This window comes from Salvia hispanica, chromosome 6, assembly GCF_029641045.1.
Source record: "Salvia hispanica isolate PSC_SH4W2 chromosome 6, Shi_PSC_v1, whole genome shotgun sequence".
Lineage (NCBI taxonomy): Eukaryota > Viridiplantae > Streptophyta > Magnoliopsida > Lamiales > Lamiaceae > Salvia > Salvia hispanica.
The window spans coordinates 29534785-29558583 of record NC_142697.1 but is presented as its reverse complement, the minus strand read 5'-3'; the positions used below and the strand labels follow the sequence as shown (position 1 = coordinate 29558583).

Below are 23799 nucleotides of genomic sequence, written 5' to 3'. Positions count from 1 at the left end.
TATCAATAATTCAAACCTATAAAAAATACTGGTAGATATGGAATAGTATAATTCATTTTTCCCATGCAGTTTACTCGAAGATGCAAATAGTGAAAACGATGTCGTTCTGTCCTCCTTGGGCTTTCAACGGATTTCTCAAGTATGCATTTAATTTCTTGGTATTATGGAATGTACCGTTCCTTCCATCGATCTTCTATTGTTATTGTTTCTAATTCCTTATTATTTTATACTCCCTCCATTCCATAGTAGTAGAGTCATTTCCTTTTTTTGGTAAAAGTCAACACATTTTTCCACACCTACTTTACTCTCTCTTACTTTATTTTCTCTACCTTTTTCATTTCCTACTTTATTCTTCATTTACTTAACTCACCTAACACACCTTTTTTCTTAATCTCCGTGCCGAAAAAAAATTATATCCACTACTATGGAACAAAGGGTGTATTTTAATAAAATTGCGGTCATTCTTGGTACGATGGAATGTAGAAGGGAATGACAGTTCCTTCATTCGATCTTATATTGTTATTGTTTCTTATTCCTTATTATTTTATATTTTCATAAAATTACATTGCATATAGTAAAATTGGGCATTTACACACACATTGCGCATATATACACACTTCACACACTCAATACACAGAATATACGGACACAAAACTAATTTTAGGTCCACCTAACACTACTTTATTATGTAATCTAGCACTACTTTATTTAATGAATTTGATGCAAGTTGCAAATTTGGACACTTCCAATAATTGAGGCAAGTTGAGATTAAAAAATCTTTTACAATAATAAAGAATATGGAGTAGTTAATTAGAGTTCTTGAACTGTTGTGACACATTTTCAGTTTAGGTGGATGTTGTGACACAGTTGAAAAATTACTATAGTAAATACTGAATACTCTCTTTTCCGTCAATACATTCATTACACACGGATTTTGAGATTTACTCGTTTCATTACGGTAAATATGCTTAGTAAATTAATTATTTAGGAAAAATGAATTTGAAGGTCTTCATTGCCAACTTCCTCTTTGCTCACGGACTCTTTCACGTGCAGTTGATTTAAATTACCATCTTCTATAATCTCAATCTTTTTTTTTTTTTTTTTTTTTTTTGGTAATTACCAAGGATATCCATCGGCGGGTCCAGTGACTATTCCCCGCGCTGATTTATAGGCACCTCAATGGATGGGACAAGGGTTTAGGGTTTAGGGTTCAAGATTTAAAGCTACTCCATACTCAAAGACAAGGATTAATCCCCTGACCATTTGGTTAAGGATGGACGAGTCTCATGCCACTCGACCACACCCCTTGGTTCTATAATCTCAATCTTTAATCTCTTTAACATGTTAAGCCCAAAACTTTTTAATCTTTTGGCCCAATAAGGACCCAAAAGATACATGCTAATAGGCCTAAACAATATGATGAGGACCCTGAGTAAAATAAAAATCCACAAAACAAAACAAATATATGCCTTTTTGGAAAATAATAAAATCCTTACAATGCAATTCTCGAATTATATAAATTCTGCACGCATTTCATCAAACTGTTCATCTGCGTAAAATAGAATCAATTATTATATAAGATTCTGATTTATTAACAAATCTATCAGGAAAATAGAAGCCTCGGGAGTATTTGGTTGGGACACAAACTAATTAACAATTGAGACCATATTGAGAAAAATCCACAAGTTTACAGGTTAAGCCCATTAATTTCAAATATCTGGGCTCCATAAGGGCCTAAAAGATACTCCATTATACAAAACACATGCTGATGGGCTAAAAGAAAGACGGCCCAATAAGGGCCTAAAAGATACTCCATTATACAAAACACATGCTGATGGGCTAAAAGAAAGACGGCCCAATAAGGGTTCAAAGATTAGTACTCCCTCCGTCCCAAGATAAGTGACTTGTATTCCTTTATGGGGTGTCCCACTATAAGTGACATATTTCCATTTTTAGCAAAAAGTCATCTCTCTTACTTTATTCTCTCTTCTCTCCTTTACTTTTCTCTCTCTCATACTTTATTCTCTCCACTTTAACTTATTTAAATATCATTCCTTAAATCTCGTACCCAAAAGAAGTAAGTCACTTATCTTGGGACGGAGGGAGTATATTAATGGGCCCAGTAACATAAAATTCCAGAAAAATAAAATAGATACCAACCTAATTGATAAATGCCCTTCTGAACATTTTAAAAAAAAAATATACCCACTTACAAAATGCATTAGAAGCTGAGGTCTGTGATCTCATTTTCTTGAGTCAAATAAAATTCTTTTGTGTAAACTCAAAGTAGACTTCAATTTACGACAAGCTGGAACATGTTACCGAGCATAGAAACATTGCAGCATATATAATACTCATGTTTGGGTGGATTTATTGAAGAGTAGATTACAAAGAAGAAGACAATCTAATTTGGTTCTATGTTGGAATAAATAATTAAACTTGATTTTGTAGTAGAATTAGTATGTATTAAAATATCTAGATATTTTAAGAGAATTTTCTAGATTATAGATATTTTGTAGAATTCTCTAGAATTAGGATGTATTAAAATATTTAGATATTTTAGTAGAATTTCCTAGAATGTTAGGAAAATATCTAGATTTTTATGGAGAAAAAATCTAGATATAAAATATTAAAGATTCTAGTAGAGAATTCTAGAATATGAAGTGAAGCCCTATAAATAGGGGAGAGTTGTAACATTTTGAACAAGTTGAAGAAGTTGAGAAGTTGAGTGAGTTGAGAAAGTTTGAGAAATTGAGTGTTCCTTTCTTCCCCACATCAAAACATCTCCTAAATCATTTCCCACATATTCCACCCATTCTCCTCTCAAATATTTCCTCCAAACTAAATTACTCCTCCAACATATATCCTATATTTTTCCAACAAAGTGGTACCAGAGCCATAAGTTCCTACCTGTAGTATGGCTAACTTGCCGTCGTTCCAAGTCCTCATGCTCAATAAGAGCAGTTTCGATAATTGGAGTATCAAGATGAAAGCGTTATTAGGAGCCCACGACGTTTGGGAGATCGTGGAGAATGGCTACGAGGAGCCGCAAGATGAGACCAATCTATCCCAACAACAAAGGGATAGATTGCGAGATGCGAGAAAGAGAGACAAGAAGGCTCTCTATCTCATCTACCAAGCTCTAGGGGACGACGATTTCGAGAAGATCTCGAGTGCAAGCATCGCCAAAGAAGCGTGGAAGAAGCTCCAAATCTCATGTGTTGGTGCGGAGCGAGTAAAGAAGGTACGCCTCCAAACTTTAAGAGGGGAATTTGAATCTTTACATATGAAAGAGTCCGAATCAATTTCGGATTATTTTTCAAGAGTCTTGGCGGTGTCAAATCAAATGAAAAGAAATGGTGAAAAATTGGAGGATGTTAGAATCATGGAGAAAATATTGCGCTCTCTAACCCCTAATTTTGAGCACATAGTAGTTACAATAGAAGAAACAAAAGATTTGGAGGAAATGACCATCGATCACTTATTGGGTTCGCTACAAGCATATGAGGAGAAACAAAAGAAGAAACAAGAAATTGTGGAGCAACTTTTGAAGTTGCAAGTAAGCCCAACGGAGAAAGAAGAAAGCTCGAGCAATGGTGGTGGCCCACAAGGAAGAGATCGCGGACAAAGACAAGGTCGTGGTCGTGGTCGTGGTCGTGGTCGAGGATATGCTCATGGACGTGGACGTGGACGAGTATATTTTTCCAACTATGAAGAAAGAAATGAGTTCCCAAATATAGGACGAGGAAGGAGCAATCCACAATCGAGGTACGATAAATCTTCAATAGAGTGTTATAATTGTCATAGATATGGGCACTATGCTTCCGAGTGCAGAGAGAAAAAATCAAAAGTTGAAGAGAAGGCCAATTACGTGGAGAATCGAATGAAGAAAATGGATGTGTTCTTCTAACTTATAAAGGAGAAGCTGGAAGAAAAGATGATATGTGGTACCTCGACACGGGAGCGAGAAATCATATATGCGGGAACAGGAGCATGTTCGTGGAGCTTGATGCATCAGTAAGTGGTAACGTCTCCTTTGGTGATGAATCTAAAATTCCAGTTAAAGGAAAATGCAAGATTCTAATTCGTTTGAAGAATGGAGCTCATGATTTTATTTCTAACGTATATTACGTGCCCAACATGAGAAACAATATATTGAGTCTTGGACAACTCTTAGAGAAAGGTTATAACATTCACATGAAAGATTATAGCCTTTCAATAAGAGATGGCAAAAATGAATTAATTGCCAAAGTGCCTATGTCCAAGAATAGGATGTTTTTATTAAATGTTCAAAATGATGTGGTGAAGTGCCTTCAAGCATGTTATAAAGATAAGTCTTGGCTATGGCATCTTCGATTTGGGCACCTGAATTTTGGTAGCTTGAAATTGCTATCAAATAAAGAAATGGTACGAGGATTACCACCCATCGAGCACCCCGATCAACTCTGTAAAGGATGCTTAATTGGGAAGCACTTCAGAAAGTCGTTCCCAAAGGAGTCAAGTTCGAGAGCTCAGAAGCCATTGGAGTTAATCCATGCAGACGTGTGTGGACCAATCAAGCCAAGCTCCCTCGGTAAAAATAATTATTTCCTACTTTTCATTGATGATTTTTCAAGAAAAACGTGGGTATACCTCTTGAAGCAGAAATCAGAAGCATTTGACGCATTCAAGAAGTTCAAGGCTGCCGTCGAGAAAGAAAGCGGTCTACAAATCAAAGCAATGAGGACCGACCGAGGTGGAGAATTCACATCTAGGGAGTTTCAAGAGTTTTGCAAAGAAAACGGAATTCGGCGGCTATTGACGGTCCCAAGATCCCCCCAGCAGAATGGAGTTGCCGAACGAAAGAACAGGACTATCGTCGAGATGACTCGAAGTATGCTGAAGACGAAGAATTTGCCCAAAGAGCTATGGGCAGAAGCAGTGGCGTGCGCCGTATACCTGTCTAACAGGTCTCCAACAAAAAGTGTCTGGGGAATGACTCCTCAAGAAGCTTGGAGTGGGAGAAAACCAGGGATCGCCCACTTGAGAGTGTTCGGGAGCAAAGCCTATGCACATGTACCAGATCAGACGAGGAGCAAACTCGATGACAAAAGCAAGCCATTCATCTTTGTCGGGTACGACTCTAACACTAAAGGCTATAAGTTATATGATCCAACTTCACAGAAAACCATGATTAGCCGAGATGTGGAGTTCGATGAAGAAGGAGTATTGGATTTTGGCTCAGACAATGACTTCACCTTCATACCACCATTTGGAGAGCAAAGAGCAGGTGAGCAGACCGGAGAGGAGCACCAAGAACAAACAACTCCACCTACATCTCCCACATCAGCTGTCAGAGACTCGCCACCATCTTTCTTGAATGAAAGAGCCATAGAACGCACACGAAGTTTGGATGGAGTGTATAACGACACAGAAAGGTTAGAAGATCTCACCTTACTTTGCCTTTTTGCTGATTGTGAACCAGTTAGCTTTAAAGAAGCTACAACAAGTGAAAATTGGCGAGCCGCAATGGAGGAAGAGATCAAAGCCATCGAGAAGAATGACACGTGGGAGCTGGTGTCACTACCAAAGGGACACAAGGCCATTGGAGTTAAGTGGGTGTATAAAATCAAGAAGAATTCCAATGGTGAAGTTGAAAGATATAAAGCGAGACTCGTCGCAAAAGGATATAGCCAAAGAGCTGGAATCGACTATGACGAGGTATTTGCTCTTGTCGCTCGCTTAGAAACTATTAGACTAATACTATCTCTTGCAGCCCAGAATAGATGGAAGATTTATCAAATGGATGTAAAGTCGGCTTTCTTGAATGGATTTCTTGATAAAAAAGTCTACATCAAGCAAAGAGCAGGTGAGCAGACCGGAGAGGAGCACCAAGAACAAACAACTCCACCTACATATCCACATCAGCTGTCAGAGACTCGCCACCATCTTTCTTGAATGAAAGAGAAAGAGCCATAGAACGCACACGAAGTTTAGATGGAGTGTATGACGACACAGAAAGGTTAGAAGATCTCACCTTACTTTGCCTTTTTGCTGATTGTGAACCAGTTAGCTTTAAAGAAGCTACAACAAGTGAAAATTAGCGAGCCGCAATGGAGGAAGAGATCAAAGCCATCAAGAAGAATGACACGTGGGAGCTGGTGTCACTACCAAAGGGACACAAGGCCATTGGAGTTAAGTGGGTGTATAAAATCAAGAAGAATTCCAATGGTGAAGTTGAAAGATATAAAGCGAGACTCGTCGCAAAAGGATATAGCCAAAGAGCTGGAATCGACTATGACGAGGTATTTGCTCCTGTCGCTCGCTTAGAAACTATTAGACTAATACTATCTCTTGCAGCCCAGAATAGATGGAAGATTTATCAAATGGATGTAAAGTCGGCTTTCTTGAATGGATTTCTTGATAAAGAAGTCTACATCAAGCAACCTGATGGTTATGTGGTGAAAGGCCAAGAAGACAAAGTGTTGAGGTTGAAGAAAGCCTTGTACGGGCTAAAGCAAGCACCGAGAGCGTGGAATACCAGGATCGACAAATATCTTGAAGATAACGGCTTCACCAAATGCCCACATGAGCATGCGCTCTATGTGAAAAGTAAAGGAAATGATATCTTAATAGTGTGCTTGTATGTGGATGATCTCTTTTTTACAGGAAACAATCCAAAAATGTTCGAGGAATTCAAGAAGGCCATGACTAAAGAATTTGAGATGACAGACATCGGGCTGATGGCATACTACCTCGGAGTGGAGGTAAAGCAACGAGAAGATGGAATATTCATCACACAAGAACACTACGCAAAGGAGATCCTGAAGAAGTTCAAAATGGAGGATTGCAAACCAATCAATACACCGGTGGAATGCGGGATCAAGCTATCAAAGAACGATAAAGAAGAAAAGGTGGATCCGACGCTATACAAGAGCTTGGTTGGAAGCCTACGGTACTTAACTTGCACAAGGCCAGATATATTGTACGCTACAGGACTCGTAAGTCGCTACATGGAGAATCCAACCACTGCCCACTTCAAGGCAGCAAAGAGAATACTCCGATATCTCAAAGGTACGATCGACTATGGCCTATTATATTCAGCTGCTAATGATTATAGACTTGTTGGCTACAGTGATAGTGATTGGGCTGGAGACAATGATGACCAAAAGAGTACAAGTGGAGCCCATTGTCACATTATCAACATGCGAAGCCGAATATGTGGCAGCCACCTTCAGTGTTTGTCATGCAGTATGGCTCAGAAGTTTATTATCGGAGCTCGGGTGGCCACAAAAGGAGCCAACAACTATTTGTGTGGATAACAAGTCGACGATTGCGCTATCAAAAAATCCAGTGTTCCACAACCGAAGCAAGCACATCGACACCCGCTACCACTACATCAGAGACTGCGTTGCAAATCAGGAGATCCAAGTCGAGTATGTGAAATCGCAAGATCAAGTTGCTGATATTTTCACAAAGCCCCTCAAGTACGAAGACTTTATCAAGATCAAGATGTTGCTCGGAATGACAAATCAAGTTTAAGGGGGGGGAGGGGTGTTGGAATAAATAATTAAACTTGATTTTGTAGTAGAATTATCTAGATATTAGTATGTATTAAAATATCTAGATATTTTAAGAGAATTCTCTAGATTATAGATATTTTGTAGAATTCTCTAGAATTAGGATGTATTAAAATATTTAGATATTTTAGTAGAATTTCCTAGAATGTTAGGAAAATATATAGATTTTTATGGAGAAAAAATCTAGATATAAAATATTAAAGATTCTAGTAGAGAATTCTAGAATATGAAGTGAAGCTCTATAAATAGGGGAGAGTTGTAACATTTTGAACAAGTTGAAGAAGTTGAGAAGTTGAGTGAGTTGAGAAAGTTTGAGAAATTGAGTGTTCCTTTCTTCCCCACATCAAAACATCTCCTAAATCATTTCCCACATATTCCACCCATTCTCCTCTCAAATATTTCCTCCAAACTAAATTACTCCTCCAACATATATCCTATATTTTTCCAACATTCTATTCAGTCAAACCAAATTAGAAAGTTCACACATTACACCTTCCTATATAAGAGTGTACCTAATTATCTCTCTTCTGTGTAACATGTAGCAATCATGATTCTTGTAAGAATCAAATCAGACCTATTACTATATTAACAAGCACATAGGTGAAAGAGGGTATACTTACAAATGTCAGTCTAGTTTTGTCACACTTGATATGGGCAAAGAATTTGCAATCCTGTACCGAGTCAAAGTGAGACTTTTAATAGTAAACGGATGAAGTATTATTTTATAGGCTTTACGACTATTGGAACATGTTAACATAAATATATGAGAAGAATCAAACATTGAGACCTATGATTACAGACCAAACTAAACAAGTAAAGCAAACAATAAATTAAAGGTATATATAATCTAAAAGACCAATTAAAAAAAGGTAAAAATTCATACACAAACATATCATAATAAAAATCCAAGAAGGTTGATCTCTAACCGCACAAATTTTTCGTCTAACTGTTCAAATGAATTTGAAGGTCTTCATTGCCGAGTTCCTCCATGAAGCGGTTTGGCGCCTTGATGTTGCGTCGGGGCCTCGTGCTTGAGGTTGAATGGACGGGCCTGTCGAGACTGGGTGAAGACAGGGTTTTTGCACGTGTGTCGTGTACACGTGTCCCTACTTCAACAAGATTTATAATTTTCCCACTTTTGCAACTAATATTACGAAGTATAGCGGCAAGAGCGGGGTCGAACCACAAAGACTAGGGACCTACTCGAGATCGTTTCTACGACACGGGGTTGGTGTTAGCCACCACGCCTTAAGCTCTTGAACATGGACCTAAACACTAATGGGAAACTTTGAAAGCATGAAAACTAAGCTTGAGCTCTTAAGCTAATCTAACTAAGTGAGCAGGAATGGAAGAGAGTTTTGAAAGCTTTGAGAGAAACATGGAATTGAAATCAGAGACAGGCAACTTGAAACAAAGAAATAGCTTGAGATCATTTTCAAAACATGAGTATGGAACTTGCAGTTTAAAAACAAGGAAGAGATCAGAACATATGCAGGAAGAAAATAGGCAAGCGCTTCAGAGCACAAATTACTTCTAAACTAGATCTACTCCATGAATCTTGAGCAAACATACGCAGCAACTAATAACTAAGCAACCATGACAAGAACTAATCCTCAAAGTCAATAAATATAAAGCTCAATGATTCAAAGAAACCAAAGACAACTTAACTAAAACATTTTCAAGAACACTAAGGATCATTAGAGCAACAAGATTAATGTACTTAGGAATTCAAAACATGAGCAGAATAGTTCAAATGTAAATTTTAAGTGGATAAAACATAAGAACTTAACTAAATACTAAATAGCTGGATCCTAATTAACCTAATCTAACTACTGAAAATGCCAAATAAAACGAGAAGATAGAGAATTTTGGGGTGAGCAACGTCCCCATTATGCTCAACAGTAGCTTCTGGTTCGCCTATCCCATGGCTGAATAGCGTTAACTTCAAATTTAGATGGATCTGTGCTACATCCTTTTTCTGCTATGCTATCAGAGACCAAACCACAAGAAGAGCTCCAATCGCTGATCACCTCCATGATTTGATGCAACTTAATCCAAAATCAAATGTGCAAACTCAAATAGGAAAGATCTAGATAAGAAATGTATTGATAATTGTTGGAATAGAATGTTTACACACAACTACAAAAGGAATTGAGATACTAGAACAAAAGATTAACGATAGAAGAACTGATAGGAATGCTTTGGATCCACGATCCTCAGCCCAAGCGCTCAGCGCACACAACACACATTTTTCATGACTTATTAAAGATGAGAGTCTCTGCATTTATACCCAATCTGTTTTCATTCTCTCTCATTTGCATTTAGACCCCTCAACTTTCCTTCTCTCTCGTTTCTGCTCCAGCTGATGTGGCATATAAGTTTTGTGATCGTATCAATTTGGTGTGGTGTGTCTTTGATCGTGAATGTGCCCCCCGGTGGAATCTGTCGCTCTTTCCTTTTTAAGTAGCGGCTGATTTTGGAGCTAGGTCACAACATTTTTCTCAAATTTACTCTTCTGACCCTCCATCTTTTAGTAATAGCATTTTGGCCTCTAAATTTGTCTTTTTCATGCTTTTTCACTCCACATTGCCTATCATTGCTCTCCCATGCCTCCACTTCTATTTCTCTCATTTTCTACAGAAACATACAAAAAAGTGTAAATTATATCCAATTAAAGCTCAAAATGATCCAAAATAAAGTGCAACAAATACGCGCGATCACTGGGGTGGGCATTGGTGATGGGGTCCTTGTTGGGCGAGGCTACTGAACTCGGGCTTGGAGAATGGGTGGCTGATGGTATGTCTGTATCAGTTCATCTTGCGCTTCTTTTATGTAGCAAGACACATTCATTATGAAGTGAATACTATTAAGATATAAAAAAAAAAGCTTGGTAAGAAATAGTATTACCCAGAAATATTTGTTCGCGGTCACGATTTGAAGGTCTTCATTGCCGAGTTCCTGTTGCTCCTCCTTTATTATTTTAGCTGAATCCACCACGGAATCACAACAAGAGAGCAACTTAATTGAGTGAAGTGTTGGTATGTCTCCCATGCATGAAGGAATCTCCTTCAACCTGTCTACAGCGCGAAGATGAAGGTGCTCAAGGCGTGGAAAGTGGGTGCTGTCTGTGATCCAACACTCTACATCACAGTCCTCAATCAGCAAGAACTTGAGATTCAAGAACTGGCCTTCAAATGTTTCCCACTCAGACCCAATAAATGAATCTTCTTTCAGCTTGAGCACTTGAAGAAGGGGCAACGGACCTATTTTTGTCCTCATGTCTTCCCAAGGAAGATAGGTATCTTCTAATGTCAACTTCTTGAGGGAACATGGAAAGCTCACTTGTCTCACCCAATGGTTGTATTCTCTAGAAGACTCAAGGGTAAGAGATTCGAGTTTGTGGAGGCAACAAATATTGTCGAGTTGGTAATCATCATCATCATCTTCTTCTTTTCGATCGTTTTCTTGATAGCACAACTTTAATTTTTTGATATTGGGGATTCTTTTAAGCACCCCAGCACAAAACTTGAGATCGAACACAATATAAAGTGACTGTAGGTTTTCCATCACCGTATCTGTAACATCTCGGAATTTAGAACCCTAATTTTTAGAGCCCTAAAATTTATTATTGATGACGTGGATTCGAGAATGCATTTATTTCATGTGATGATATGGTCGAGTTGAGTCTAGGGTTTGCGTTGGGAGTTTGAAAAGTCAAACTTGCTTATTTAATGATGTGGCATGTGACTTATTAATTTTTGAGATGAATTATTTGTTTAAGGGTGAGTGAGAATATTAGAGAAAATTTCCATAAATACTAGCCACCTAATTCTCATGATTTTCGAACCGCCCTTAATTGTTGGAGAGAGAATTCTATTTTTCCGGATTTAATTTAATTCTTGGGATATTTATCCAAGTTAAATCCAAGACCCAGTTATTCCCTTATTTTAAAGAGGAAAAATCGAGCCCCTTGTTGCCTTGGTGATTTTCGAAAATCACCTATTTAGGGAAGGAAGGAATTTATTTTATTTTAGTTAATCCCTTATTTGATTTCCTTCCATACCTAGATTTTAAATATTCTACCAAATCTTTCCATACTTCAAGAGATCTTGCCTTATCTCATTCTAGGCAATATTAAAAATCCATGCCTTATTTAAAGGGCATAGGAGACGTCACTTTCTACTCCAAATTGGGAGAATTCTTATTTTTATTGTCACACCTCAACCCCTATGACTTATGCACTTACTATAAATAAATTCAAATTTCCAAAAGCACACATATTATAAAATTTCAAAACCAACATTTATCAAGTACATATTTCAAACTTTCTAAACTGTAGTAGGACCTTCTCACTACTCTATAGATTATACATTTATCTACATGCAAAAATGATGAGGAGGAGAAGTTGCCAAAACGCGTCAGCCGCCGAACCTGATAACACGTAGTTCCTACGACCAATCATCAACCAAAAACCTCACTAATCTCTTACTCCTGAAAAATATTAGTGGTTTATATGAGCCACAACTCAGTATATATAAACCATACTTTTAATTTCAAATCACAAAAATCAAACATATTCTCTAGCCACAATATTCAACAATAAACAGCATATATTAAAAATAATTCGTATAGATATGCATTATGCTACTCTGTTCAAGCCTGGTATCTGCCCGGGATTCCTCTATCAATGCAAGGCTGTCACAGATCCTCTTTAATCACATGATTCATGTACTTTCAAAACCCCATGTAGCATATATCAATGTCATCAACTACATATCCATATTATATTCAATCAAATAATTCCAACATAATATATAAAACATATCCATACAAATTTCACACCATATAATTCAATTACTCATTCAAATTCAACAATTAGCAATCACTCAAATATCACATATAAAATTAAAAGTGTGATTTATACATACCTGATTATGATAGGTAAACTTATTGAGCTCTCTGATTCTTACTTTATAACTCTCGATCCTATAAATTTTTAAATGCAGGATTTAATTAGGATGAAAAAAATAACTATACAACTAACATCTACCTAGAATCAAAATATATATACCATCGTATATTAAATAAAACATACGACTAAAAATAAGTGTGTTATGTGCAGATTGTATCTTAATTAAATTTATCATCTACTTACCAAAAATTTTCTCTATACTTTTCCGTACTTCCTCTAAACTCTCTCAAAACCCTTTCTTTTTTTCTAAATGATAAACAATATAAATATTTGTACACAAATATATACATCGGCTATTTTACCGACTTATGCTAATTAAAATAATCTCTCAAGTACAAGTGTCATATACTATGCTAACTATTCAACACGTAACCCATATAAATAATAATATAAGAATGTAGTACATTATACTAACCAAAATGTACATGAACAATTTATTTAGTACATGTAGCTTTTAATTCAAATGCATATATATATAATATTTTTAAGTACGTATATCAATACTAGTAATATATGGTACACATGCACATATATTTAAATAATTATGGAATTTATACACTAACTTAATTATATAGTATATACACATTCATATTTAAAATTTTCGTGAATTAAAACTATCTATACATTTGATTATACCGAATCGATCATAAAAATAAATATATTCTCTATGACATACTTAATATCTCTGTATAAATGACAATATAATATGCAATATGATAATATGCAAAATAATGCAGCTTTCGGGTTAGGGATGTCACATTTATTTTTCTCCGTGATATTTTATTCTACTCCGTAAAATATACCAAAACAAAATCTTGGCTAATTAAAAAAAGCCTAAATTTCGAAACCTATATGCCTTGGAACCCTAGAGCTTATTTTGGTATTCCTTCTTCCCTACTCCTTAATATTGATTATTTAATTATGGAGAATAAAATCTTACCAAATATTCTAAAGATCTTATTGGACTCTATAAATAAGAGCCAAAACCCCTAACCCTAGCCCCCATATTTTCGCCCCTCTCCCATACTACACGCCCCCTCCCTCTTTTCCTTACTCTCTCAATTTTCTTCTACTTTACTCCAATAATCCTCCATCCTTTGTGAAGAATTGAAGTTTGATCCGAGAATTTTGAAGAACCAAGTCTAATACTTAATTTCTACCGTTCGTTTTTCTCTTAAGGTATTTTTATATCCATCTTCTTGATTCTACTCAATTCCTCTTCTTTCTAACCGATTAATCGGTCTTCTTGAACCCTCATGCATCTTGGTTGAATGAAAGTGGGATAAAAGGGATATGAGAATATGTTCCATGTGCGTGTGGCGTGTGTGTGTGGCGTGCGTGTGTGTGTGTGTCGTGTATGTGTGGGTATTGTGTTTGTGTAGTGTGTGTTTGATGGCTAAATATTCTTGTGTGACACATGTTGATGTTAGATCTAGTTTTGGAGACATGATCTTGATTGATTAGTAATGATAAGATAAATCGATGGGAAAAGGGAAAAGTATTGAGACGCATGAGTAAGAGTAGTGTTGAACCTAATTTGTGATATGTGCCTATGTGATTAAAAGGTGAAACTTTGGTTGCGAAGCCGGATAACGGAAAAGCGAAACTACTTGAAATCTAAGCAGTCGAGGTGGGCTTTATTCTTAAACTCTCTCTTATGTTGCAAATTTATGAATGTGGAGAGATAAGGGTGGTTTAATGTTATGCCATGCCTATGTCTGTTTTGTTGTGATATTGTGCGCCTGATGCCCAGTTTGAGAGTTCGCTCCATTGGGCTATAGGGCTATGGATATGTTTAAACGAATTCGGGTCTGAGTAGGGCCGCAAACCCTACCAGGCTGTGTACACGAGGGGATCGGGAGCCGTCCTTGCTAGTCGGCCGGTCTCGTGGGCGAAAAGTGTGGCCACACTTTCGTCGCACCATCGAATGATTGTGATTGTTGATTTTGTTGAGGAAAATGGGGAGTTATTTTGACTGGCCAGTCTACGGAAAATATATTTTGTGATACTCGTGATATTCACTTATAACTGCTTAAAACTCGAGTTCACTTGTAAGGGTGGCATAACTTATAAAATGTTTTGTCAATGAGCTCACTGAGTATTTCAAAATACTCAGCCCTGCATGTGTTTTCCTTATGTGCAGGTTGAACGATGACGAGCGATGGCGGGTGTTGAGCATAATAACTAATTAAGATGGATATTTTGAACTTCAAGCGTAGTTGTGTCTTCATACATAGCTATTCTGTCTCTTGGTCGCTTTCCGCTGAATTTTGATACACTTTAGGATTTGCTTTTGGGATATTTGCATCTTGTCTTCAATTTGAGGCCTTAGCCCTTTTCTTGTGATTTTTATCTTGGATATTATGTCGTACTCTTGAGATTTTGATCGTTATTTAAGATACCCCTTTCTCTTTCTTATTCAAGCTTCTAGGTTAAGTTGTTGCTTTATTGCGATGTTTCCTTTAAATACTTTGATCAACACTCTTTAAATAAAACCCTAGCCTATGTTTACTTCCTTAGAGTCCGTTTGGTAGAAGCCGCCGCATTTATTGTACCCTAGGAGGGCGGGCTGTTACAATATCCTCTTCGTCGCTGCGAGGAACAGGGACATAAAATCTACTATCATCATCCAGCCGGTTGATGATTTTGACATGCCTAAGCTGAGGCACCTTCCAAATATCAAAATAATAATCCCAACCTGTCTTATCTATAATTAGTGTCTGCAAATTCCAGAGAAAAGAGATGGAAGAAGGAACTTAAGTTATATGATATCTATCAACCCCAATAATAAGAAGACGTGAGTTAACTCGCGTAAGAAATTCCTTCTTATAATATTCAGTGTCTACGTAAAACATAGATACCCTCAACGACCTAAAATTATTCGACAAATCCGTTGGAGCTCTCCCAAAGAAAGAGCGGACAAGTGGTGCGGATTTCAGAGATTGAATGAGTTGGGTTGGATATTCCCATTGTTGTAACCTGCTTGCAATACGGTGATAAGGATATATGCCCTCTAGAATGCTCTTCTCTTCCAACACATATAGAAACTTCAGTTTTCGAGCTTCTTTCAGACACACATCCCTCAACAGGTCATGCATTTTCAATTATTTCAGTTTCCCGCAATGCCTGCGCTTTTCAACTATAAGGAGATTTCTAGCAACAAGTTCTTCTACATACTTTTCTGCTGCCTCTTCCAAACTTTTCCCATTAATTGGTTTTACGAATCCTTCGGCACCCAAATCTAGGATGAGTTCTGATACTCGAATCTCTTCATCTTCAGCATATCTTCCGAAATAGAGAAAACATGGTTTTAGATGAACTGGCACATTATTATAACTCATGTATAATATTTGCAAGCATCTTTCATTACCCTCCAAATTTACAATTGAACTTAAATTTTTTTCAAACAATCCCCAACTTTCTTTTGTCCGTTCAGACTTTGATAAGAGCCCCCCTATCACAACAACTGACAATGGAAGTCCCTTAGAACCTCTCACAATCTTCTTTCCAATGTCTTCCAACTCAAGAGGACAACTTTCTTCCTCAAACATAGTTTTGGAAAATAGATTCCAACAAGCATCCTCATCCAAAAATTTCAGATCTAGACCATTGGAGTAGTTAAACTGAGATGCCAAGTTTGATAGCCTTGTCGTCACTACTATTCTACTCCCGTTTCTATTATCCGGGAAGAAGCTTCTAACTCGATCCCATGATTCTATGTTCCACATATCATCGATTACAATAAATACTTCCTTCCAAACAAATACTTGTACAAATGATCTCCTAGCTCATATTCACTTAAATCATCCCCCTTCCCCATGCCTACTTGATCATGAACTTGTCTAAGAATTTCTTTTGCATTATACTCTTGAGAAATTGTAGTCCATGCAAAAACATCAAAAGACTCCTGGACAAGTGGACTTACATAGATATTCCGAGCAAGAGTGGTCTTGCCTATCCCACCCATTCCAACAATCGGTAGAATTTGGCGCTCCCGTGCATCTCCAGTGATCTTGTCCAACATTTGATACAAGACATCATCAAAACCAACCATTGTAACCTCACGAGCAGCAGAAGCAGATCTAGACGAGCCTACAGCAGCAGCAGTGCTCACAGACTTTACGATGTGGAGTGACTGGAATTGATCTTGGAGTACCATATTCTCAATATCTATCTTGATCAAATTCATGTTTTCTATCACCTTCTTCAGACCTGTTTAAAACCAATGACTTGATTAGAGATTTAAGGGATTGATTACTTGAGAACCAAAATCATGAGTATATAGAGTATAAGGATTCGAACAATCAACAATACCTTGATAGAATGCAAATGAGCTTATGTGTTCTACATCAGTTTCTGATCGAGCACGAATTTGATCGACAATATAGGACTCGATCACATCTTCAGCTTCATAAGCTGCTTGAGCAATGCGACTCTCCCAGACATCTTCTTCTTCGGTGTAGCCACCGTGGGGAGAATAGCTTTCAAGAATTTTTTTTTAAGGAAGTAATAAGTCGAGTGAGAGATTCAACCTGATTTTGGTAAATGAAAATTGGAGAGTTGGGAAGAGTTTGAATTTGATCTATAATATGCATCACAGAAACTAGAGCTCCATAAGCAGCCATTTCAGCTATTTTTTTGTGCTGGGTTTGAGAACTGAGAAGCAGAGAGTAGGAGATTTCTATAGCTTTAATTCGTTGGTTGACTCAAGATGATAAGAAGAGGAATTCTTTCCACTTATACATAATCCTACTCAAATATCTTAAAACCAAAATTAAAAAATGCAGAAGCTTAATGGGCTAAAAAATTTCAATCTGTTGGCCCAATAAGGACCTAAAAGATACATTTAATTGGGCTAACAAAACACGGCCCATTAGGACCCATACTAACATTAAAACCCACAAAATAAAACATACTACTACTAGTATACTACGTTTTTTGGAACATTTAAAAACTATATATACCCACTTAAAAAATGCAAACAACAAACTGAAGGCATATATACTCTAGAAAACCAAATAAAACAGGTAAGAATTCAAACACAAATATGTACTATACATAATAAAAATCCAATAAGGTTGATCTCTTACCGCACAAATTTTTCATCTACTTATCATATGTGTAGGGATCAGACTAGGGACAGATTAACTAATTATCAAGATCTCTTTGTTCTTCATTAAGGGAGCTCAGTCAAACTCCAACCAAGCGACTGATATGTACAACAGATTACAAGGAAAAACCCCTTATAACTATTACAATTACAATAACTAGTTCTAGCTAGGGTTCTTGAGTAATCTTGGCATCTTGATACACCTGCACACTCAAGAAACTTGTTAGTATAACAACACAAGATCCTTGCGGATCTAAACAACAACTAACAAGAGAAGAACAAAGCAAATCAGAATAGATCACAAAATATGGCTCAGAACCCGCCACATAGCCCAGATATATTCAACTAGAACCAAATCCAAGGGAGCACCGATGAATCGACTGGAGTCTACCCTCACACCGTGAATACCTTCACCACACATCCCCTTCACACCGGATTAGGTCACTGAAACCACCTCAAAACAGAAACCCTAATTCTCACACCACAAGCAACCGAAGCAGTCGCCTTCCTAACAACTCAACACTTGATTATTCACACAAGAATGGTGAAGAATCTCAAGGAATCAACCGGAGAAGCCATCGAAGAAGCAGAGAGAAGACGGAGAGTTTTAGAGAGTAGAGAGAGAAAGAGAAGTGTATGGAATGAGAAAGGAAAGCGGCTCACCCTCTCACATAAACAAACACACCAAACAAACCCTCGATCCAACGGCTGAGGAGCACAATCTGAATGAAAGGGACATGTGGCAGAAATCCAGAGGCATCACTTAAGTGATTGGGCTTCTGGGCTAAGTCCAGTAAGGGTAAAAGCCCAGACACAAATTGAATCAAGCCCAAAGAATAATGGTCCACATAAATTCAACATACTCCACCTTGGACTCTTATTCTAGGAAACCAATCTTGGGCTAAAGGCTAAGGCATTTCTCATCATAGCCCACAAGGTTAGTTCCTGAGAGAGCATAAAACTCATTAGTCAAGGAAAAAACCAAAGCATTGCCTAACAAGATCACAAGAAGATCACCAATGGCAAACCAACTGGTCTTTTAGGTCTTTCATGCCTAGTGATCTCCAAGAGCCAAGGCTCACAGAGTCAACTAGGACTTACCCCGGGACATGCACATGCTAACCACAATCAAAATGCAAAATCCTAATGCAAGTGAGCAGTTTATCAACAGATAAGCATTTAGTTCCCATATCAGCAGGGTTTTGTCAGTGTGCACTTTTTGAAGAAAAATTTCACCTTTTTCAACAATATCTCTAATGTAATGAAATCTCACATCAATATGTTTTGTCCTATCATGGAAAACAGGGTTTTTACATAACTAAATAGCAGATTGAGAATCAGAAAACACAGTAGGAGAATCATTCACAAACTTAAGTTCAGAGAGAACTCCCATTAACCATACAGCTTCTTTCATTGCCTCAGTGATAGCAATATATTCTGACTCCATAGTAGACAAGGCCACTATATGCTGTAGCTGTGGCTTCCAACTAACACATGACCTGCACACGGTAAACACATAGGAGGTAGTATACTTCCTCTTATCCCTGTCATTAGCATAGCTGGAATCCACAAAACCAGTTAGTAAAACACCATAGAGTAACACAACCCATACTTGGCAGTGTGCTTAAGATATCTCAGAAGCCACTTCAAAGCCTCCCAATGGACAGAACTAGGATTTGCCATATATCTACTAAGGTAAGACACAACATAGGAAATGTCAGGCCTAGTGCTAACCATCAAGTACATCACTGATCCAATAGCATTAACATAAGGGACTTTCTTCATGGCATCAATATCAAACTGAGACTTAGGGCATAAATCTCTACTCAACATAAAATGGGTAGCAAGGGGAACAGAGGCAGGTTTAGCATCAAACATGTTAAATTTCTTCAACACTTTGTACACATAAGGTTCTTGATGCAGAACAAGAGAACAAGTTTTCCTATCTCTCTCAATGCATATGCCAAGAATTTTCTGAGTATCCCCTAGATCTTTCATGTCAAAATTATCACTCAAAGAAGATTGCACAACCTTAATAGTTTTCAAACAAGGTCCCATGATCAGCATATCATCCACATACAACAAAAGAAACACAGGAACATAATCAAGGTCTTTCATATACAAGCAAGCATCAAAGGTACTTCTTACAAAACCTAACTTATGCGTACAATTATTGAACTTGATGTTCCATTGCCTGGGAGATTGCTTCAAACCATACATGGCCTTTTTCAACAAACAAACATGATTAGGAAACTTAGGATCAACAAAACCTTCAGGCTGTTTCATGTAAATAGGTTTATCTAAGTCACCATGCAAGAAGGCAGTCTTAACATCCATCTGTTTTAATTCCCAATTAAAATGAGCACATAAGGCAAGCATTAATCTCTCAGTGGTAAATTTAACAACAGGGGCAAAAATCTCTGTGTAATCTACCCCCTCTTGTTGGGTAAAGCCTTTTGCCACTAGTCTAGCCTTGTACCTAAGGCCCCCCACCTCATTTTTTAATTTGTAAAGCCACCTGCAATCTACCACAGAAGCACCAGGAGGCAAAGGTACAAGAATCCAGGTAAGGTTAATTTTCAGAGTATGCATCTCCCCCAACATGGCTTTATGCCACTGACTCCAGAATTTAGATTTAGTAGCCTGCTTGCAAGTTTGGGGTTCATCCCCATCAGACTCATGCAAATTGAAAGCTAAGTTTATAAGAACAACTAGACCAACAAAGCCATCAAACTTGACAGGTTTCTTTACATTAGTTCTTCTAGCTCTATCTCTAGCAAGCACATAATCCTGTAAGTTAGGAGCACCAATGGCATTCTGAATACCAGCAGGACTATTAATCACATTTTGAACAGGGACAGAGGGAGCATTTCTAGCAAGACTATCATGCATATCAAGCATATTGTCACAAATATTTTGGGCAGGCACATTATCATGAACAACATTTGGGTGTCCTTCATCAGGAGTCTCATTAGGTATATAGGCTGGATAGGTGTTCCAGAAAGGCTGCTTCACCTCACTTGGAGCATCATTGAGAGGCTCCACAGCAGTGAGTGAGCCTGTGGGCTCCACCTCATTAAGAGGCTCATTGTCCACATCTATGGGATTTGGGATACTTGTCAATCTTAAGTAGGGGAATTCATCTTCATTGAAGACTACATCCCTACTTATTATGACCTTAAACCCAGGTTCATCTCTAAGCCAGACTCTATAACCTTTAACACCCTCAGGGTAACCTAGAAAAACACATTTCCTAGACCTAGGCTCAAGTTTATCAGACTTGGTATGCACAAAAGCAGAACAACCAAAGACCCTTAGGTGAGAAAAATTAAGAGGTTTTCCATAGAACACATATTCAGGACACTGACAAACCAGAGGCACAGAAGGAGACCTATTTACCAAATAAGTAGCAGTTAATAAAGCCTCACCCCAAAACTTTTTAGACAAACCAGACTTAGATAGCATGCATCTTACTTTTTCAAGAAGAGTTATGTTCATTCTCTCAGCAACCCCATTTTGCTGAGGGGTATATGGCACAGTTTTATGTCTTTTGATTCCAAAACCATCACATAAGTCATCTATCTGATTATTACAAAACTCCAGGCCATTATCAGTTCTAATAGCCTTAATTTTCTTACCAGTTTGAGTTTCAATCAAGATTTTCCAAGTTTTAAGTTTTTCAAAAACATCAGACTTATGTCTCATCAAAAAACACCAAACTTTTCTTGAAAAAATCATATAAGAAATAAACACATCCAGAGTGAGAAGACACAGAAGCAGGACCCCAAACATCCATATGCAAGTATTCCAGAATGCATTTACTCACATTAGCAGGTGCAGGAGTAGAAGGGAAAGAAACCCTATGCTGTTTACCCAGCACACAAGAATCACCAAAAGGCAACTCACTATGGACATCATTATCAGACAGGAATACTCAGGCCTTTAGCACTTAAGTGACCTAGCCTATTATGCCACAACATGATTCTATAAGTTTTAACAACATTGGCATAAACTTTTTCACATGAAAGAGGCACATCAGTACATACATATAAACCACATTTTTTCTTAGCTTTGAAAAGGCACATTGATCCTTTGCAAATTTTCATATAGCCTTTCCCCCACTTTCCCCCTATACCCTTATTTTCAAGAGCAGTACAGTACATCAAGTTATAGCACAGATCTGGGACATATCTAACATCCTTCAAGTTCAACACATAGCCATTTCAAACTTCAAACACACAGTGCCAATACCAAGAATTTCACATTTCTTGTCATCAGCCATTGGCACAAAAGTTTTAGTTATAGGCTTCAGCTCAGAAAACACTTCCTTGAAAGGACCCACATGATAAGCACATCCAGAATCACATAGCCAGTCATATATAGTAAAAGGACATGCAATGGAAGCATTCACAAAAGGCAGATCATGCACCATGAACACAGAATCATTCATATTATCATACATAGCCACATTGACAAGAGGTTCAACCTGGGAATTATTGTTCTGGAATTTATTCTTTTTAGGTTTAGTGCACTCCTTTTTATAGTGCCCAACATCCCCACAGTTAAAACACTTCCTATAGGTCTTAGGATCCTTACTTCTGGACCTAGATCTATACTTTTTCTTGCCATTATTACTGAGTTAGAGCCACCACCTGATTCATTTCCCCCTCTGGTTTTAGACCTACCTCTAACATTAAGCACTTTGTTATAGGCATTCTTATCAGCAGCTCTTTCCCTAAGTTCAAGTTCCTTAGATTTAAGGGAGCTAACTATCAAATCCAGAGGAGCAGAGTCCCTGCCATACTTAATGGCAGCTTTAACATCACTATAGGAATCAGGACTGGCATTCATTAGGGCTATACTAGTGTAAGCATCTATTGTTGTATCACCAGATCTTTTAATATCTTGAACTAGCTTCTGAAACCTATCAACATTATCATCTATGTCCTTGGCAAGATCAAGCTTAAATTTAAACAATTTTTCAAGCAAATACATCCTTGAGGACATAGAAGTTTCAGTAAACAGAGTATCAAGTAATTTCCACATTTTAGAAGCAGATTCAACATGATCAACTTTCCTAATCACAGAATCAGACAAGTTTAGCACAATAGTAGCCCTAGCCAATTCATTCATCTCATCTTTTTTATCATGAGCAGTATCCTCAGGTAAAGAACCATCAACAACCTTGAAAACTTTTTGTTGAATCAAAACACACTTTATTTTCTGTTTCCAAATAGCGAAATCATTTTTACCATTATAAGGAACCAAACCCACAGGCTGAGACATTTTAGCAACAATTTTTGCAAGAGCACAGGAGGCAAAACAGAAACACACAAACTTGCACACATGACAACACAGAGACATCCACCAGCAACACAAGAACAGATACAGGGCTTTCACACAACAGAAAGGATCTCAAATCCTTTACTGTCACGAGCAACACTGGCCAAGGCTATCCCAGCTAGTAATCACTCACTTCTGGAGGGCGCAGGGGGTCACTTGGGCAGTATAAAATGCTTGGTGGTCAAGTAAAATGAGATCACAAGATCACAGAGAAACAAGAATCAGCGGAAGCAACACAGAAACAGAAAGCACAAAGAGTCCTAAGTCTTTGCCAGAGGCTATCTACCAAAAAACAAGATCCCAAGCCTATAGTTGGCACTAAACAGAAAAGTAAAACCAGGAGATCAAGCCAATTTACCAGAGCGAACCTTCACTCGAAGGAGGATTCTACTTGCCCACCTCCTTAAGCGACTTGGCGTGCCGTCCTAGTCCCCCGTGGCTCTGATACCACTGTAGGGATCAGACTAGAGACGGATTCACTAATTACCAAGACCTCTTTGTTCTTCATTAAGGGAGCTCAGTCAAACTCCAACCAAGTGACTGATATGTACAACAGATTACAAGAAAAAACCCCTTACAACTATTACAATTACAGTAACTAGTTCTAGCTAGGGTTCTTGAGTAATCTTGGCTTCTTGATACACCTGCACACTCAAGAAACTTGTTAGTATAACAACACAAGATCCTTGCGGATGTAAACAACAACTAACAAGAGAAGAACAAAGCAAATCAGAATAGATCACAAAATATGGCTTAGAACCCGCCACATAGCCCAGATCTATTCAACTAGAATCAAATCCAAGGGAGCACCGATA

General features: G+C 37.7%; 1 long non-coding RNA gene and 1 pseudogene across 2 annotated transcripts; both read right to left on the bottom strand.

Moving 5' to 3' along the window:
• Positions 1-11787: 11787 nt before the first annotated feature.
• LOC125203229 (uncharacterized) lies at positions 11788-12944 on the bottom strand. The gene is made up of 3 exons (XR_007173317.2): positions 12715-12944; positions 12488-12545; positions 11788-12050 (listed from the first exon to the last, which is right to left on the bottom strand). It is a non-coding gene; the product is annotated as an uncharacterized LOC125203229 (long non-coding RNA).
• Positions 12945-15208: 2264 nt separating this feature from the next.
• LOC125205039 (putative late blight resistance protein homolog R1C-3) lies at positions 15209-17224 on the bottom strand (annotated as a pseudogene). The gene is made up of 2 exons (XR_016132559.1): positions 16846-17224; positions 15209-16743 (listed from the first exon to the last, which is right to left on the bottom strand). The product of XR_016132559.1 is annotated as a putative late blight resistance protein homolog R1C-3 (transcript).
• Positions 17225-23799: the final 6575 nt, after the last annotated feature.